The sequence below is a fragment of the Equus przewalskii genome, chromosome 15, assembly GCF_037783145.1.
Source record: "Equus przewalskii isolate Varuska chromosome 15, EquPr2, whole genome shotgun sequence".
Lineage (NCBI taxonomy): Eukaryota > Metazoa > Chordata > Mammalia > Perissodactyla > Equidae > Equus > Equus przewalskii.
Genome location: NC_091845.1, coordinates 28,302,118 through 28,315,614, shown reverse-complemented (window position 1 = coordinate 28,315,614; position 13,497 = coordinate 28,302,118). Strand labels below are relative to the sequence as shown.

The 13,497-nt window shown below is 48.4% G+C and overlaps 1 protein-coding gene across 6 annotated transcripts in view; it reads left to right on the top strand.

Moving 5' to 3' along the window:
* PTPRG (protein tyrosine phosphatase receptor type G) overlaps positions 1-13,497 on the top strand; it is a 676,181-nt gene that overhangs the window by 582,016 nt on the left and 80,668 nt on the right. The gene's annotated exons all lie outside the window — the stretch shown is intronic.

The following is a 13,497-nucleotide window of genomic DNA, read 5'->3' as shown; positions in this document are numbered from 1 at the left end:
CGCAGTTTTGAAGTATGGGTTTCCTGTGGGTGTCGCTCAGCTTGTCCTGTTTCAGGAAAAGGTGCAGAGTATCCGTCTGTGGAATTGAGTGAAGGAAATATCGGGCCGCTCGTGAGCTCTTTGAAGCTGCTCCTGCATAAACAGGGACATTCCCTCTAGGAATTGCGATGAAAAAGTTGAATGTCTTGCATTTGAAGATTTTAAAGAAATATTTATGGAGTACCCACTTTGTACCAGCCACTGGACCAGGCCTTGGGAATAGAACATAGATCAGACAGGCTTCTGCTCTCCTAGGGTTTGCTTTCTAGTGGAGGATCTTGAGAATATTCCAGTAAACAAATACATAACTTCAAATAGTGGTAAGTGCTAGAGTTGGGGTTGGGGATGGTGTAGCAGTGAGTGTCAAAGTCTGAAATCTGAGCAGAGACCCAAGTGGTAGGAAGGAGCTAGCCATGCAAAGATCCATGGAAGAGCATTCTAGGCTACAGGAACAGCAGGTCCAGAGACCCTGAAGTGGGGATTAATTTGGATGAGTCAAGGAGCCATGACAAGGCCAGTGTGTCTGGACCATAGAGTCAGGAGGAGAGAGAAGGGATGAGTTCAGACACAGGCAGGGCTCAGATCAAGGGCTGGTCAGCCGTGCTGAGGATTTGATTCTAATTGAAAAGGAAAACCAGTGGTAGATTTCAGCAGGAGACTTACTCATCTGATTAGCTTCTTTGAAAAATGACTCGGGCCTCTGTGTGGAGATTATACAGGGGAGGCAAGAGCGGACACAGGAAGCCCAGTTGGGAGGTGATAGCAATGGTGGCGTGGTCCAGTGTGGTTTTTCCAAAGACAGGTGGTGGACTTGGAATTGATTTTCGAGCTTGAGTGGTTCAGCCTCTGGACTAAGGGCTCTGGAGAAGTAGTATTCACAGCCTGCTCCTCTGAAACATTTCTTTGCCTACACTCCTGAAAAATATGACTAAGAGCTTAGGTTGGGAGTGTTTACAGCTTGAGAGACTGGAGGAGTGAGGACCTGGGGCATGTTCCAGCTAAGAAGAAATGAGTCACTGGGATTGGAATCAAATTCCAGATTCCAGGGAAAAGGAGAAGAAACAGATGATAAACCTTGGGGATCTGAAACTCCAGGTATGGGTGTGCAGGTCTCCAGCTTCAACGTCAGGCAGTGTGTGTCTGCGATCTTGGCAGAGTAGCTTTTGGAGTCGGATCACCCCAGTAGACTCTGCCCCTTATTCACTCAGGGTCCTCAGGCCAGGCTTTGCTCAGCGTCCGTGTCTGTAAAGTGGGGATAACTGTGGCACTTAGTGCAGAAGGAGGTGCAGAAAAATGAAGTCATCCTTGTCAGTGACAAGGGATGAGGAACCGTTTGTAGCCCAAAGACCACATAATCATAACAGCGAGGAGGGCCCCAGCAGGTCTTTCTTTTGCAGTCATCCGTAGACATGAAAAAGCACGCGAAGACTATGGTTCCCAGTGAGCTGGCATTAAAAATGACCTCTAGGAACTCCGGTCCGTCCCCAGCACTGGTAAATCGGAGCATCTCCCTCACCACCTTCATCTCAGTGGGAAGGCTCACTTCTTCCCGAAGCAAAGAGGGATCTTCCTTTAAAATTTCAGGCAATTCGGATTCACAGTGATTGGCACTTTTTCCGCGAAGGGCCAGATAGTAAGTGTTTTCAGCTTTGTGGGTCGTAGGTCTTTGTTGCGATTACTGAGCTCTGCCACGTAGCACAAAGGCAGCCAGAGACAGGACATAAATGAGCAGATGTGATTGAGTTCCTGTAAAACTCTGTTTACAAAAACAGGCAATGGGCCTGATTTGATCTGCATGCTGTCATTTGCCAACCCCTTGTTTAGGCAAACGTATGTGTGTGCCTATTAGTTCATAAAGGATGTGAGTAACTTGAGGGTAAACCCACAAACTCATCAGTCCTTGATCCCCAAAGTCTCGCTTCTCTTCCATTCATCCCATCCTTTCTGCTGGCTGCCTCTGCAGCTTGGTGTTTATTTTTTAAATGAAATCACCATCATTTTAATGTAAGTGGTGACTTAACTAAAAGACTTTGGATGTACATTTGTTTAAATCTGTTCCACATTTATTTTTTCTTCACATTAAGTAAAAACAAAGGGCTGGCCCAGTGGTGCAGTGGTTAAGTTTGCACATTCTGTTCCAGTGGCCCAGGGTTCATGGGTTCAGATCCCGGGTGTGGACCTACGCACCACTTGGAAAGCCATGCTGTGGCAGGCATCCTTCGTAAAATAGAGGAAGATGGGCACAGATGTTAGCTCAGGGCCAGTCTTCCTCAGCAAAAAGAGAAGGATTGGCAGCAGACGTTAGCTCAGGGCTAAACATCCTCAAAAAAAAAAAGAAAGAAAATTAAATAAAAACAATATTTTAATGGATAATCTCTTTGAAAAAAAGCAATAGTGTCTTTTTGGGATTTTTTGTTTTGTTTTGTTTTGTTTGCTGAGGAAGATTCACCCAAAGCTAGCATCCATGCCAGTCTTCCTCTATTTTTTTTTTTTAGTACATGGGCCACCAGCACAGCATGACCACCAACTGAGCAGTGTAGGTCTGCGCCCAGGAACCAAACTCAGGCTGCTGAAGTGGAGCATGCTGAACTTAACCACTAGGCCACTGGGGCTGACCCCAAAAAGCAGTAATGGTTAAAATTACGAACTATGTTATATTTTGCCAGCATCTGCAAAAGGCTTGTCTAAATTCCTTTGATAACATCTCTTCAAGTCTTATGAGTAGTAGCTTTAGCATTAACTTGCAGAGGAGAAGAGGGATATCCTTCTATAGGAGAAGTGGCAAACTCAGACACATACAAAAATCAGGTAATATCAATGAGAGAAAGGATCAGGTGTTAGACAGTAGGGAGCAGTGAGGACTGCAGCAAACTCGAGAACATGTGTTCTTTCTAAAGAAGGCCACTTCACTCAGTTCCAACTGATTGTTGCCAGTGAGAGTGCCTAATAAGCCAGAAAGCTAGGTCTTTGTGCAGATTCCCCCAATTTTTAAGTGAGTTCAAATTTTAAATAGCTTTTATGTTGTTTTGTTTTATTTTTGCACATGTGCCAAACTAAACTCACCCCTTTTCCGGGTAGGCAGGAGCCGCTGGTGCTTGGCCTCCACTCTAGAGTTGATTGCTGTAGTTGCAGCTGCCCTGGAAGCTTATTTAGAAGGATTAGAGTCTTCTGTGCGGTCGCTCTTTCTCTCACCAAGCCTTTTGCTCACGTCTGTGTAGTGTGAAGCCCTCAGCTGGATATGTGCTGCCCGGAGACCTGACACGGTCCCTCGCTTGGGTGCCACAGCCTGAACGTGGTGTTACCAACTGATGCAGTAAGATGCTTTTGGAGTGCTGTGCAGCACAGCATGTCCTAGCAGAAGCACTTCAGGGTGGGCATAGTCTACAAACTCATCAGTTAGTGCTGGGGTTTTCTGTTTCCTTAAATCAGGGAAACTCCTTTTTCAGATTGAATCTTGCTCAGAACTCCAGTATATAAACACTCATTTACTGAAAGCTGACCGGCTGCCTCGTCTGGGTCAGGTGCAAAAGGGACCATTCAGGAGTCAGCACACTACACCCTCCACGCCGAACCCAGCCCATGGCCTGCTTTTGCCCGGCCCCCGAGCTAAGAGTGGACAGAGCTGGTCAGAGACCTGGGGCTGCTGTTCTGCTCTCAGCCAGCATGGAGAGCGCTCAGCTCCAGCCACCCCAGTCATCTGGGAAAACCCGGAGATACCTCTTTGGAACCCTCAAACCCAGAGGAACCCAGCTTGAAAACCTTTGATTATAGAAACAATAACATCACTGGTTAACATTTGTTCCCTGCTGGTGCTGCCTGTGCTAAAGGCCAGACTGTGATGTCACTGTCCCACAGCAGCCCTGTGAGGGCTGTGCTGACATTGCTGCCATCAGGCCAGGAAGGAAACTGAGGCTCAGAAGGTTAAGGAACATGTTCTGGCAACAAGCACGTGGGAATATGGGACTTAAACACCGGCCCTGACTCTGCCATCCAGGGAAGTCCATCCCACACGGTGCTGCCTCCCTCCTGGCTTTGGGGCTTATTCCCTGAGTGGGCAACACGAGATGATTTCAGATGAAATATAATTAAGTGAATATGTCAGTCAATGTGTGCTTTTAAAAAGATGCCAGGGGCTGGCCCAGTGGTGTAGCAGTTAAGTGTGCACATTCTGCTTTGGCGGCCTGGGGTTCACTGGTTCAGATCCCGGGTACAGACATGGCACTGCTTGTCAAGCCATGCTGTGGTAGGCGTCCCACATATAAAGTAGAGGAAGATGGGCACAGATGTTAACTCAGGGCCAGTCTTCCTCAGAAAGAAGAGGAGGATTGGCAGCAGTTAGCTCAGGGCTAATCTTCCTCACAAAAAAAAAAAAAAAGATGCCAGTTTTCCATTTATGGCAGAAGTTCTCAGCTGGAGATGATTTCCCCTTCTTCCCACAGGGACTTTTGGCAATATCTGGAAATATTTTTTTGGGGAAGATGGTGGGCAGGGGTGATGAAGATTGGCCCTGAGATAACATCTGTTACCAATCTTCCTCTTTTTTTTCTTTTCCTCAAAGCCCCAGTACATAGTTGTATATCCTAGTTGCAAGTCATTCTAGTTCCTCTATGTGGGATGCCACCACAGCATGGCCTAATGAGTGGTACATAGGTCTGCACCCAGGATCTGAACCAGCGAACCCTGGGCCACTGAAGCAGAGAGTGTGAAGCTAACCACTCGGCCACAGGGCCGGCCCCTGGAAACATTTTTGATTGTCATGACTGGGGAAGGGGCTGCTGCTGGCATCTAGTGGGTAGAGACCAAGGATGCTGCTAAACCTCCTACAGTGCACTGGCTAGCTCCCACAACAGAGCTACCCGGTCCAAAATGTCCATAATGTCAAGGTTGAGAAACTCTGATTTATGGTATTAATATAAAGTTTCCTTTTCAAAGACATTTACTTGAGGAAAAAACTAGTAGTTAATTTAAGGACGAAAATAAGCAGTAGTACGGGTTCAGGAAGACAGAGTAGAGGTCATGACTGCGATACCCAGCTGGAGTGTATGCTGGTGGGGAACAATGTAGCAGGCTTTATTTAAAACAAATTACCCCAGGTGCCTGTAGGGATGACCAGAAGCAGTTTTCAGCCAAGACTAGTTTAGCTGGTTGGGTTTCTTTTTTGGGAGAGTTTTCTATCTAATTCTGCCACCCTGTGTTTGGCTGTCATCTTCCTGGGTGTCAGTAGCAACTAGCTTGGGGTGGCTAGAAAGGGTTATTCAGCACCAGTGTGCTTTCGTTTCCTCCCAGAAGGTATCTGGGTCCTTGGAAGTTTCTGTCCCCCACTGAGTGATCTTCAAAGTATGACAGATTGAATATCTCTGCTTGTGGGAAACCAGACCCCAGTGAGAAGAGCTGGTTGCCAGAGGCTGGAGTCAGGAATTCAGGTTGTAAGGGGTGGCGTATTTGATGTAAGGCAGTATACAGCTTATGTCCCAACTGATGGGAGAGCCATGTGATGTTGCAATGAAGTGTCTATGGTGGTGGTTTGGTAGGTCAGGACTGGCTATGTTTATGGGGCTTGGAATTAAATTGGGCTTTATCAAGTGCCCTCCATTTTCCAGCGCCTAATTGGAATAGACATGATGGACTGTTGTTTGGTTGTTTGAGTCTGAGGAAGTGGGCTCTGTGTGAAGTGGTGCTTAGTCACAAGAACTCCAGGTGGTGATACAGATGGAAACACATACAGATGGATGGATGTTCCGATCCAGCTCAGACGTGGTAATAGGAACATGAGACCAGTGTCCCACTGCAGGAGAATATATGCATTTGTAACTATCACTCCTGTCTCTGCAACAGGGGTTTAGATAATGTCAGTGCTCCAGAAACTAAAGGCAAATTTTGTGGCTCTGTAAAAAAGCAGCTGCCTTTTCACTTCACACCCACTGGGGGGCTACCATCAAAAACTGAAAAACGAAACAAAACAGAAAATAACAAGTGTTGGTGAGGATGTGGAGAAATTGGAACCCTTGTGCACTGTTGGTGGGAATGTAAAATGGCACAGCCGCCATGGAAAACAGTACGGTGGTTCCTCAAAAAGTTAAAAATAGCACCACCGTGTGATCCAGCAATCCCACTCCTGGGTATGTACCCAAAAGAATTGAAAGCAGAGTCTTGAAGAGAGATTTGTACAGTCATGTTCATAGCAGCAGCATTCACAATAGCCAAGGGGTGGAAACAACCCTAATGTCCATTGACAGATGAATAGATAAACAGAATGTGGTATAAACACACAATGGAATATTATTTGGCCTTAAAAAGGAAGGGCATTCTGACACATGGTACAGCATGAGTGAACACTGAGGACGTTATGCTAAGTGAAATAAGCCAGCCACAAAAAGACAAATATGATTCCACTTCTATGAGCTGCCTAGGGTAGTCAACGTCATAGAGACAGGAAGTGGAATGGCAGTTGCCAGGGGCAGGGAGGAGGGGGATGGGGAGTTGCTTAATGGGTATTGAATTTCATTTTGCAGATGAAAAACAGATTTTGGAGACTGGTCGCACAACTGTGTGAATACACTTGACACTACTGAACTGTACTCTTAGAAATGGTTAAGATGGTAAATTGTATGTGTTTTTTTACCACCATTCTTTTAAAAGCAGCCGCCTTAATTCACGGATGTGAGTGGTTTTGAATGAGTGGCGTTACTCGGAACAAATTCAGTCAGGTTGCCAGAGATGGAACCAGGCTGTAGATTTACGAGGGTACAGATTGTCCTTCTCTTGATCTTTCTTGAAAAGTGGAGATACTCCTCGTAGTGGCCTCTCGGATCCAAGCTCAGTTTAATCTTGACAGCATCGGGCTTCTTGTCCGGCATCAGGAGCGGAGCCCTTCCTGTGGAGTAGGAAGCGTTTCAGATGGGTCCATCTCATGTATCCCTGCCTGTAGCATTTACAGTACATTGTACTCCGTTTTTATTTGCTTCTACTGGGATGAGAGCCAAGCCAGTAAAAGGCAAACAGCATTAATTCAGTGATGACATATGCCACTGAAAACTGTTTTTCTTTTCTGTTTTTTTATTTTTTTAATTTTTTTTAAAGAGCAGAATGGAGGCACTTTACTCAGATTCTGCTGGATGCTGAACTACAAGCTGGGTGAGGAAAGCGGTGGGGAGGTCGTTCAACCTCACCTCCCTCCTGCAAATGCTCAGAGACGGTAGTTAGCCTCCTGCTCCAGGTTTCGTCTGGAAGACATTCTGACGCAGGCTCGTTCTCTGAGTCCCGGCCCTGGCTGGCCTCGCATCTTCTGATCCTCTTCGCAGCCTTCATGCACACATCACATCCATGGGGGGAGAGGGGCAGTCATGTAAGTTGATATCCTCTTCCCATTTCCATCCTGTTACATACAGATTATCAAGATGCAGCTCCGGAAAGAGTATGAAAAAGGTCCAGGTTCACTGAGGGGAATGGCCCACATTGTATAGATGGAGCAAACAGCCTGGTTAATTTCTAATTGGTTGGAAAATATAAAATCTCTTCAAAAATAAATGTTGAATTGGGAAAAGCTGCCTTGTACAAAAAAAGCCTCTTCTCTTGAGCCAGTTTGTGATTTCAGAATCCTCCTCAGGAGTAATTAAGTCATGATTTTTGCTTTTGATTATGAGGCCTTTTTAAAAGACCTAAATTAGTATTGTTCTGCTAATTTTGTGGGTCAGAGTGCCATCCTTCAGACTGAAATTAGGCTGGCTAGAGTGAGCTGGCAGCAGGAGTCAGGGGTGAGGAAAGCAGGTCTAGTGTATGACATTAGGGAGCAGTGAGGACTGTGGCAATGTAGTAAGGCATGCCCTGTCTGAAGAGTATTCCTTGTGGGAATTCAGGCCTGCAGTGCCAACCTTGAACATTTCCAATAGAAGATTCCATTCCTGATTTTTATGTGAACTCCATTGCTTATTCAATGTTGGCAGCTAACTCACGATTTAATAATAATTATGAGGGGAGGGCTACCAAGCCAGACACATCTGTGGGCTGCCAGTTCACGTAACCCATGGTAGGCAGGAATCGAAGGGCTGGTCCTGCTGGGAAAACCAGGCTATCCGGGCAAATCAGAGATGGCCGTGAGGAGGAGCTGCATTGACCCAGAGGTCCTGTACTTGGCCTGGCATCAGGATTTGGGCATCATGGAGGGAAGCAAACCTTCCAGTGACTGTGCGGCCATGTTCTGCTTGTCCTTTCAGGAGGCAGCTGGCTTTACAAGTGAGGCCCTGAATACAAGTGAGCTGCTCCTAACAGTTGGTAGCGTCTAATTTTATCACACTGTCAGCACTGTCGCTTGGTTCCATTGAAAGGAGGAGTAGGATGAACACTCCCTGGACGCTGCCTCTGTGTCAGGCCCTGTGCTGAATGCTTGCCTGGCCAGGGCCAGCTTCGTGAGCATGTGACCCATGCGGTCACACAGGGTGCTGGGCTTCGAAGGCCCTGTGCTGCCTTCATGCTCTGCTGCCACCATCTTGAAACTCTTTACTAATTTTTGAATGAGGAGCTGCATGATTTCATTTTGCATCCGGCCTGGTAGATTATGTAGCCATAATTTACACAATCTGCTTCACACAGATTATCTCATTTAATTCTCATCACTCCACTGAGAAGTGAGTGTCCTCATCCATCTCCCTTTAATAGAGGAGGGACCGGAGGCTCAGAGACAGGCAGGCATTTACCCGAAGTCACACAGCTAGAAAAGCCCGAGCCAGAATTTGTAGTCACATGTGTCTGCTCCGAAGTGCAGGATTGTAGCCTTGTGACCCACTGCCTTGGCTGCTCTGAAAAGTTTATAGTGTGTCCCAGTCTCTGAAAGGTGGTCGGGGGACTGAAGGCACAGGAGGAGGACAGTGTCTGCTCAGCCCCGGTGGCGTGTTATGTGTTCCTACTTGTTTGCTGTTTTATTGCACTTCCTCCTTTGAGGGCCTGCTGCGTCTCAGACTGAGTCGGACAGCAGGACAAGTGTTTCTTCTGAAGGACGGCAAGAAATGTGTTGTGGTCTTGTCTTGGGGCAAACTTTGAGGTTCTGGCTCTTCAGTGGCCATGTCATCACAGGCAGCCTCCAGTGCTAATGCCCAGCACGCCTGTGGTTCTGTGTGATGGCCACTTACGCACTCAGATATTACCGGGGGACTGAGATTCAGCAGCAGCCAGTGAGCACTCACCATCCGCCTGGTGCTTTGCTAGGGTGTTGATGAGGAAGAGGGTGGTGGTGACAGTGGTGATGATGTTAGGGATGAGGGGGATGGGGATGGTGATGATGGTAATCACAATTGATAACATTAACCAGGTGCTTATGGGTGCCAGGCAACACTCAAGTGTTTTAGATGTACTAACTCATTTAATCCTCACACCCCTACAGTGCAGTAGGCAATATTATTATCTCCATGTACAGATGAGGAAACCGAGGCACAGAAAGTTTAGGTAGAGGCTGGCCCCAGGCCGAGTGGTGAAGTTCATGTGCTCCACTTCGGTGGCCCGTGGTTTCTCCAGTTTGGATCGTAGGCACAGACATGGCACCACTCATCAGGCCATGCTGAGGTGGCGTCCCATATAGCAGAGCCAGAAGCACTCACAGCTAGGATATACAACTGTGTACTGGGGGGCTTTGGGGAGGAGGAGGAGAAGAAGAAGTAGATTGGCAACAGATGTTAGCTCAGGTGCCAATCTTTAAATATATATATACACACACATACACATACACACACATACAATTGAAAAAACAAAGAAGAAAGGTTAAGTAACTTGCCCAGAGTTGCACAGCTAGTAGGAGGCAGAGCTTTATTACTGTTCTTCCATGGACCAACAGAAACCAGCCCTACCTTTGGGGACCTTACCATAATAAAAGAGCTGTTATCATTGAGTGTGAGGTGTGCAATAAGAGCAATGAGATGACAGCAACAACAATGATGGTGATGATCGTATTTACTCAGGATTTGCTTAATGCTAGGCACACTTCTTAGCATTCTACGTGCATCTTGTCATTAAATTTTCCCTCGGCTCCTATGAAGTAAGTTCTTTTATCCCACTTTATAGATGAAGAACTCCAGGCCCAGCTGGTTTAAGTTATTGGTTAAAGGTCATGCAGAAAGTGGCAGAGCCAGGATGTCAACCTGTGATCTTAATTCTCCTCTGCCCTCCAGAGATAGCACAGACTCAGGGCTTGGGGAGGCCTCACAGAGAAGGTAGCACCTGAACCAGGGTGGAGGGATCAATAAGATCTTCTGGAGGCAGGCTGGGAAAGGCATGCCTGGTGATGGGATCAGCAGGGATGAAGGGAGAGAGGTGGGACTGTGGCCCAGCGTGCTCACTGGTTGGCTGGGTGTGGCTGGAAGACAAGGAGGGGAGCGGCGGGAGATGATGGGGTGGGAGGAAGGCCCATCATGGAGGGCCCTGCTCTTCCTGAGGGCAGTGAGGAATTCCTAAGGACCATGACAGGAGCAGTGTTCATGTGGTCGTGTGGAGATGGAATTAAATTCCAGGCTCCTGGTACCATGAAGACAAAGCAATACTGTGAATTTGAAGTCAACTTTTATCATGCCCCACATGGAAATCCAGGAACACTGATATTTTTTCCTGATTTTTATGTAAAAGACCCGGGCAAATCCTACTGTTTGCCATTAGTCAAGGTCGAAGTCAAACTGCTGTCGGAACAATTTCCTTAGGTCTCTCATTCACACTGCAGGTTGTTGCCAACCTGGGACCTCCTCCACAGAAAGTGCCACTTGGGGACTGTCCACCGTGGGATTTCAGATGGGGTTGACTCCCCTTCCCCCGCCCCACCCCCCAAAAAAAATTCTCAGCAAGCACCGTGAAACCTTAGAGAAAGAGCTCAGTCCTGGAACAGCCTCGCCCAGCCCCAGGCTGGCTGTGACTTTGAGCCCCTCACCCTCTGCAGAACTTCATTCTCTCCTCGACCATAAGGAGTGCCTATTGGCGCTTCACAGTCTTTTCTGAGTCCTGGAGCTCTCTGAGAATCTGATGAAAACTTCGAACCCTCACCTTGTGGGAGAGGAGGGAGAGTCAGACATAATCATCACCAACATGTGGGATTTCAGGGACAATGTAATATGCCATTGACCCTCACAACTAGACCGTCACTCTTAAGGCCCAGAGATTCTGGAGTCGCCACTGCTTCCTGGTTTTTGGATGGCAGAAATGCCGCAGAGCAGGTATTTCCAACGACTGTGTAGAGACACCTGCGTGAGGGACTGTTTTGGCCAAGGCTCGTTTTCAGAGGTTTCGGGTGAGTAGGACCTGGAGTTTGCATTCTGCCTCCTCCCCCACCTGCCTACCACGTAGTAGCTCAGGCAGGAATCCTTTTCTGTGAGGCAGCAGGGAGAGAAAGAGGACAAGACATTGGGAGTTCCTCCAGTACGCAGCGCCTCCCAGGGGGATACCGAGTTCACTGGACGCGTCGTCTATATGTCAACCCTCCTCCTGAATTTCCATAAACAGGACCTTCCGGTCTTTGTGATGCTCCCACTATCAGCCAGATAATTGCCTAGCTGGGCTGCCTCCTGCTGGAGCCCTGCAAAATCATTCTCATTTGCAACTCTGGTTCCTCTGGCCAGTCGCCAGAGCTTTGCCATTAAGGCATTATGTCGGGGGAGAGATTGCACATCTGATCCTCGTCTGCTTTGGCTTACAGCCTTGCAGTAGTTTCCACTGCCCTTGGGACTAAAACCAGTTCCCTTAATTCAGCCTACAAAGCCCGGGCTGGTGTGGGCTCTGACTCTCCAGCTTGGTCCCCGCCGCCTCATTTCACACCCCCACCACTTTAGTGCTCTGTGTCCGGAACACACTTCTTCCCCTGCGCTTGGCCTGGCTAACTCCCCTTGATCCTTCAGGTCTCACGCTAATGTCTCCCTCCAGAAGCCCTGGGCTAGGGCAGCTGTTCCCCTGCACCCCTGCGCTTCCCCTGGCCTCACGTTCATTTTGTTGTAATTACTTGTTCGTAGGTCTGCCTCTCCCTCTCTAAATGACTCCTACCCCACGGGCATAGGGTTGTTCCTGTCTGATGTTCTGCTGCGTCCCCATCCCCTGGCACTATGCCTGGCACACAGTAGGGCCTTGGCAGATAGCTCTCTAATGAAAAGTTGTGGAGCAAAGGATGGAGAGAAATGGGCTGGCACCGTTAGGGAGGCACTTTATAAACCAGGAAGGGCTCAGTTGTGTTTTTTAATCAGTATATTCCTCACCTGTTTGCTTCTGCCTTCTTACCTGTGAGATGAGCATCAACCTGGCCTTGCCTGTTTCACAGGCCTATGCGTGAAACAAAGGAAGGGGGATCAAGGTCAACTACATGAGAGAAACCCGGTGAAAAGCACGGTCACACACTTCTTCATGACTCAGGAGCCTTGCCTCTTTAAAAATCTGCTCCCAAGGCCAATTAATTCTTTGCTGCTCAGCCCACTTTCTCTCCCTTGGAAACCCAGCCTGATTAGCCCTGCGTTTAGTCCGTCCTGCAGAGGGGCACTCGGGCTCGCTGAAGGCTGGCCTTGTTTTTGCAGAGCAGGAGGAATCCTTGCTGAGCACAAGGCAGCCTGCAGCCAGCTGTGGATTTTTCAAGGGGGTTCTCCCTGCAGTCACAGTTAACCTTTGCTTCCTCGCCACCTGCCTCCCATGATTGCCTCTGTGCACTTGTGCTCTTCCCAGCCCCACAGCGCGCCTGAGCTTCATTTGGGCCATCTAGAGATTTCCCGGCATCTACCCCACTGTACAAGGGGGAATAAGTTCTCCTCTGAGGCTCCAGGAGACCTGTGACGATCCTCGGGGCCTGAGAGAGACAGAGGAAGGAGCTGCTCGGGTAAGAGGTCTTGGTTGAGCAGAGAGAAGCCGGATCCGGTTCACAGACTTTCCCTGTTAACCCCTTGACTGGCTGCTGTGTAGAGGCCGACGTGTGCTGGGAGCAGAGTGAGGCATGGCTGCCTGTCTTTGGTTGTCTGAGAGCTTTTGGAAGGATGGGCAGGTGGGGACATAATGGGATCAAAGGAAAAGCTGTAGAACCAAATTTGAGGGAAAACAGGATTTCCGGGAATCTAGGTGGTGGGAGCTGATGGGCAGAAGTATCTGGTTGCTCCTGCTGGGATGCGGTGATGTTCCATCTAGGGGCTGGTTGAGATTCCAGGGCCTGAGCACCATTGCCCCAGCTTGAGTCCCCCCCTTACCCTTAGCCAGGAGACTGGAGAGCCCCACATTTGGACAATTGTCCCACCGTGACTGTCTGTTGGGGAGAAGTGGTTTCCCACGGCAGAATTGGAGTGCACTTACGAGAGGAAGGAGTAATGGATGCTACCCTTGTGGTCACAGCCAGTTATCTTAGTAAAATCCATCGTGCCATCCTCTCGCCCTGGCACTAGCGAACCCTAGAGGCCCCCCTACCTCCTGCAGAGGCGAGTGTGGTGCTCCTGTAGACTTAAGCACATTTCTTCAGTGTGTCCA